The following is a 7115-nucleotide window of genomic DNA, read 5'->3' on the forward strand; positions in this document are numbered from 1 at the left end:
AAATAAGATTGACTCGAATCTGATTTAAATAAAATGATTCCGATTTTTTTCGACTCAAACAAGCATGCCTTTCTTTTTTTCCACTTTACTCCTTTTTCTCTGTGTTTGAATGATGCCGCATGCGTAGCAAAGCGACAGCAAGGTCATGCGGTACAATGCCGACCGTTCATTGGCCGAGCTTGCACGCAGGTTCTATTGTATACTGTCAATAGAGGCCACACACTAAAAATTAAATAGAAAGAAACACCCTTAAAGGGATACTACAACAAAATTTCGCCGCCTATTTTTTGGTCTAAACGTGTTCAGAGGAGCAGTATCACATCGGACACGCGAATATCTTGTTAAAAAGATACGAAAAGGAGTTTTAAAACAAATTAAATGATTAGCAAAGAACACCTGGTGGACGTCGCTAGTCTCGTTTGTAATGCCCGTCTAGGAACCTTGACAGGTAGTGACGATAACTGTATCGCCTAGAACTACATGCTCTGAACCTGACATCATCCCGACAGCTCAACGGCCAGCACAAGAGAAGAGGGGAGGGAGGAACTTTCCACTCAATGGGACTCTCTTTTCTGTATCCTAGACGTCACTATTCTCCCTCGACAAGATTATTCGCGTCTCCAGCTGGTTATTCTCCCTCCCGCGGTGGAAACGGGAAGTGCTCTAGTGAGGGTCTTCCAATTCTCCTGCTCAGCGGGCACGTCGGAACTGCTCGCGATCATGGCTCGCCAAATGTCATTTCAGAATGCAAACAACACTCTTCACTGTCCCAACGTATAGTGCTGCAGCCGATATGCCTTACTAGAGTATTTTAGTATTGCATAGAAGTAAACGCAAGCGGCGTGCGTTTGCGTTAGAGTTGCGTGCCCCACTTTGTGCGCGCGCGTCATCGCCATGCGCCAATTAAAGACCGCAATTTTGGGCTCCGCGCACGCGCAGTGTGGAACACGCAAAGCTTACGCAAACACACAGCGCTGGCGTTCGCTCGTATACGTAATACTAAAACTCACTACTGTTTCACCGGCTTCCAACGCCAACGAAACGTGCTGCAGCGAGCAGACGTACAAGCAGGTAGGCGTTCCTTCGAACTGCAAAGGCTGAGATTGGCAAAACAACGGAGCGTCAATATGAAACTAACAAAGTGTTATAAAAAGATTAATAATATTTTTTTTTCTTTCGGTCATTTGGTTTGTAATGATACTTTACCCACAATTAATGTTATTTTACATTAATTTTTTACATTAGCTAGAATGTTTTCATTGATTTTAGACTATTTTTATTACTTGGCAATTAAAAATGCTGCAATTGCACCAGTGAAGATAATTAGCATACTTTCAATTGTCGTATTTGTTCGCGCGTTTCTAATTATATCATAAGCAACATATTCTATTACGGCTTAAAAAATTACGTATTAAAATATATGACTTAATATTATTAGTATTAATACAAATCGCGGCAATGCATGCCCTCAATTAACGCCAAGATCACGAATATATGCCATAGTAATTATAATAGTTTTTCCAGAAAGGTATCATTCTTGTTTTTCTTTTTAGCATATGAAAAACACTGACATCGTCATCAAGATAGACAAACAGTCAAACACTGGATACAATATAAAGTCGTATGCGTCACGCGTTGCTATAAAAAACACACACACACTACGACTATCTGACTCAAATTCCGTCTTTGGGTTGTTATAGTGAGAACAGCGCTTATTGACTTGTACGTTTTGGCGACATATTGTAAAAATTAGATTTATTCTCTTATTCTTGTGCTGGGAATAATGTTAAACCAATTAGTCATAAAAATACCCGAAAGCCCATTAAAAGGCCCGCAGTTCATTATTGCCCATGACAATTACCTGAGCGAGAAAAGGCAGCGATAACGCATGAATATCAGCACTGATTTTTTCAGCAGCTACAACTAGGGGTGTCGCGAACCGGCCGAGGTTCGAGTTCGACCTGGTTCGACTTTTTCGAACTTTTCGTGGAAATTTCGACGAACCTTGTATTGAGGTTCGACTCGTGTGCGCATGCGCGACAGGCTGGCCAGTTGGCTTCGGATTGGATGGTAATGGCTAATGGATGAATTAAGGGCACCGTGGGCAAGGAGGTTAGAAGTACTAGGAGGGAGCACGTTGCAATATTGGTGAAGCCTAGTCATAAAAAGTTTAAACGATTTTGTGCCCAGCGTGACTGCAGATCTCTTTGGCGATTGGTGCGCGTGACATGTCACGTGTGAGATGGATGGTTGATTGTAGAAGGACTCCTTGCAGGCTTGCGCGCGCTGCGTCCGGTAGGTTTTATCAGCTACAAGTCTACCTTGTGGTGTATTCTAGTACCCCACAGCAAGACGAAGTCTAGCTATGGTCACGTGATGTGGTCACGTTGGCATGGTAAGTGAGGAGAGTAAGGAGGAAAATGAGAAAGAGGCGAGGCGTCAAGGGAGCATGGCTTGTGGATGCTACGCAGCCGACGTCATGCCCTCTCCTACCCTTCTATTCTCCATGACCGTGGGGCACCGCTGGTTGGTTATTTCAGTTAATACAGTACAAACAAAATTAAGTTATTAATGTCTTTAGTGATTAGAAGTGGTTTCTTTTAATTCCAACTGTTCATAAAATAAAATAACCATTTGCATAAAAATAAATTCTCCAAACCTAGACATGCGTCTATCAAGGTCTGGCCACACTGTCCGCAAACTCGAACCGGTCGAATCTGGTAAAAAGTTCGAAGGTTCGTCGAACCGGTTCGACTTAGTCGAACCCCGAAAGGTTGACCTAAAAATCCGGTTCGACAAAAGTTCGCGACACCCCTAGCTACAACAAAGGGACACTGAAATCTCCAAAATATTTAAAGTGCCTGGATCGAACATGTATGTCACAAAATAAAGTTTCCGCGAAAAAACTTATCTAACTAAATAATTACGATATGAGACACATCTGGAGTTGTGAAAGAATCTGAAATTAAAACTAATATAGAGAAATTAAATCCCAAATAGAAGTTAGTTTCGGTTTCGTTCCAGAATTAAAACGTGCATCCTTGCGTAAATATTACGCTAAACCACTTTTTTTTTTTTCAGGATAAAGAGATGACCTGCGCTCATAGCATCCTAGCTTCTTCGTATTGCCAGAAATAATCTGTGTCGTTCAGTGAAGCCAGCACACTAGGCAGGCTCAGCAGCGGCACGCAACTCCGACCCTCGCTATAACCGCCATTTTTGAAAACGAGTGGCGCCACCTATAGTTAGTTGGAGTCGCGAATAGAAGATTAACCCGTCACCCAAAATTCACACAAAGCAGCTTTGCGGTTTGTTGCGGTTCCCCGATCGCTGGTGTGCTTCGACCGCTTCAGTGGCTGGAACGGCTAGGGCATCCTCACAACGTCAGCCTCGCCTCAGCTTTGCTCATTTCGAGACAAACTACGTCACGATTGCGCCGGGTGTGACGTGCTCTTCGCTGGCTGCTCTCCGAGCGCTTGCCAAAGTAGGCCGTTTATAATAAAAATACAGCCATCAGGCTCAAAATACAAACGTGCGATTGTCATTTACGGATATCGTGGATCATATTCAGCCTATTTCTGAACTCGACGGGCATATTTCAAATTTCGTTGAAGTCCCTTTAAGGGTGCAAAGAGCATGTCCAAGGGCTCTGAAGCCGCGGACTTACTGGCTGCTAATACATTATGCAACCTGCAGGCGCCATGTGACTCGCGTTTCTTCTTGATCGAGGTTTGAAGCATTCATTAGTAGGAGGTAAACATATGTTTTGAACAATGCTTGAGACGTGCCCGCACATAATTGTGTTATCGTGTCTACACCAAACACCCTTTGTTTCTATGATACATGAGCCAATAGGTCACTGCGGCATAAGCGTGTTACAGTGTATCAGGGTGTTACAGTGTCACACCGATGTTACAGCAACAGCCTTTTAGGACGCTCGTGAACACCCTAAGAAAAATATATTCAGCGTATAAGGGATATTATTTACACATTTACAAGCAGCAAGCACCATGTACGTGTATAGTCTTTTTCGTGCGCAGAAGTCGCAAATGCAGACGCAATGATTCACGCACGACATGGGAATCACGGCCCTGGTGATTGTTCCACCGCTTTATAGACTCGACAGTTCAAACGTCTTCAAAGTCACTCATTTGCAGGTGACCGTCTCCGTAATTTACGAAGGTTATGTGTATGTTGCTTTGTTGTCATCAATGTTTCACCTAGAGCATGATGTGCATGCGGCTAAGTTCAAGGAACATGTATTTGCAAGTAGAAAGCACTGGTGCAGGTTATAAATATTCGAAGGGTTCCATGTTTTCGCATAAATCATTAAAAAATCCGGAAAAAAACATTCACCGGTAAATTTTCTGTTAATTGGGATTTATCCGGAAAACTTCCAATTTCCAGGTCCCAAGGACAAAATACAAATAAAAAAATAAAAAATACGGTGTTTTGCAAGTAAATTGTATAAAAGCACAGGGACAGTGGTCTTCAGGAGATGCCATGCACTTCAGTTTCCTTCGAAATCTAGAACTACTGGCAAGAGGGTTTTGCCTTTTAGCACGTCGAGGTTCCTTCGGGACGACGAGTCATATGGTACCCAAACTTAATTTATTTTGTCTTCGAATTTCTCAAATACACAAAAAAAAAGTAAATAAAATTCCGATTTTTAAAAAATTGGGAATCTAACAAAAAAAAAAATCCCTGATAAACCCGAATTCTCAGCGAAAAATACTCCGAATAAACACCCTTCCCGAATTTCACGAGAAATATAAACTCCGAAAACACGAGATCCTAAGTATTTTCGTCATATTTCGGTAAAGCAAGCTGTTGGAGGTGGGTGCAGCAAAACACATTTAAAAAAAGGAAAAAAAAAAAAAAAAAAAGGTGTTCACCATTCTTTTCCACACACATTTTACGTGTGGCGTAGGGTGTTACATCGACACCCTATATTTCGACAAAACCAAAAAACAAAAAGGTGCATTCCTCAAAGTAAAGCCACTGAAGGGGCTTTAGTCATGGGTGTAATAAGCCTCCAAAACACCCTTTTTACACCCTTATAAAGCCGCAGTCTCGAGAAACACGGTGTTCTCTCCAGATATGATAACATAATTATCTGGGGATACGCCTCAGACTGTCCGCAGACCGTCCTTTGTATGACGCATTAGGAGCGTGATCCCGTCTCTAGAGGTGTAAAGTTTCTTTCGTGTTTGGGGGGTGCGAACGGGGCTGCTCTTGAGCCTCCACATGCCTGACCTCTTTTCCTCCGCTGGCGGTTGTCCGAAGGGAACAGGTGTGCGAGGCGCGAGGGCGAGGGCGGAGATGTCCCCCCACACACACTTGGAAGGAGGAGAGAGAAAACCCGTTTGTACTCAAGGCCCACGGCATATGTCTTCCGGCCTTGCCCTCTCAAGCAGCGCGTAGGCCCATTCTTGAGAATGGCCGTCAGTTCGTCGCGGCGCCATTCATATATGCCCGTTCGGTTGCTCACCAGCAAAATCGAAGGGTAGAATTGGGCTTAGTTTCTTGCTGTTATTATTATTATTATTATTATTTCGTTTGGATTACCGGAACGAACTTGATGTACCGATTTGAACCAATTGCCCTTTGTGTTCTAGATGCGAATTGTTTTTACATCGCAGAAGTAACGCTACCCCCCCCCCCCCCCCCCCCATGTCCAGGCTTTTCAAAAATGTAGCGCTAGAGATCTGATTAAAAAGTCATAACTTACAAATTATGTAAACACACACACACACACACACACACACACACACACACACACACACACACACACACACACACACACGAGCGCGAGCGCGTGCACACACGCGCACACAGATACACACACTTATTTTACGAACAGCTTGTACGCGGCGCGATGTAGTTCTTACAAGATTTTGTTGTCAGAAAAAAACTATTATGATTTTTGCATTTGTAACTTCTTAGCACTTTGTATCAGGGGCGGAATCAAAGGGGAGGGGGGGGGGGGGGGGGGACGACGGGGGCGCCCCCCCCCCCCCCCTCTCCCCTTCTCGGAGGGCAATTTGACATGGATAAACTCCCCGGGGCACAAGATAGAATGGGAGAATAGTATCCTTACAAATTTTCCGCCCCCCCAAACCGGAGTTCTGGATCCGCCCCTGCTTCGTAGTCAAGCTGGCGACGAAGACAATCCTTCAAAAACGTCCTATGTATATTCATATGTAATGAAACTTTCCGAGTGCGTCTGTTCCAGGGTAGCTTGGCGGGGGAGGGAGGGAGAGAGGGAGTTATTGATTTATTTATGGCTTTTTAAGTTTTTTAAACACTACGCTATGTGCTCGATCGCCGTTCGTTTTTAGAATGTGCTTCTCGATATCGATTGACAAATTGCTCATGTAGGGCCGCTAACTAACAACGTGTCGTCCTACCTAGTAGACATGGCGTATAAAAATGGAGTTGGCAGGGGGGGGGGGGGGGGGGGGGTGCAGGGGGTGCACCACGGCCGGAGTAAGGCCGGCCCTGCATAAAGTTATTCAAAACATACACGGATACGTAAAAACTAAATCCTTTTTTAAAGATGTTATATAGTAAACACATTAAAAGAGAAGGTTTACCCGAATTCTGATATGCGTGTGTGTATGCGTGTGTGTGTGTTTTATGTTTAACTGACACCTAGTCAAAGCAAGCTCAGGGGAGCTCCCTGAGCTTGCTGTCCAGGTCGCACTCTAACACGCACACCATAAAAGAACCCACTTGCCGCCGAGGGTGGCAAGTCTCGGCGAGTGCTGTGTAGTTGTTTCGACGAAATACCAGATGTGGAAAACGAGACATGGAGTGACATGTCGCCAGAGCCGTTATCACTGTTCGATTGGGCGCAAAGTTAACCGCATTTGTTGGTTAATCGCACTTCAGATTCCTTCCCCTCGAGAAGATAATTTAAGTCAATCTAAACAAGCACGACCTGACAGTAATTTCCTGTTTTCTTCCGTAATACTGGCTATGCGGAACTCAAGTTCGTCTGCTTCGTTTGCAGGGGTTGTGGTGACGTCAGAACGCAGAGCTCTGATTGACTCTGATTAATGGATAGTTGGTAACCCTCAAAGGAAACTGCCTTGGGGCCTACCCACTATCCT

Source organism: Ixodes scapularis, unplaced genomic scaffold, assembly GCF_016920785.2.
Source record: "Ixodes scapularis isolate PalLabHiFi unplaced genomic scaffold, ASM1692078v2 PGA_scaffold1__304_contigs__length_218370807, whole genome shotgun sequence".
In the NCBI taxonomy this organism is placed as follows: domain Eukaryota; kingdom Metazoa; phylum Arthropoda; class Arachnida; order Ixodida; family Ixodidae; genus Ixodes; species Ixodes scapularis.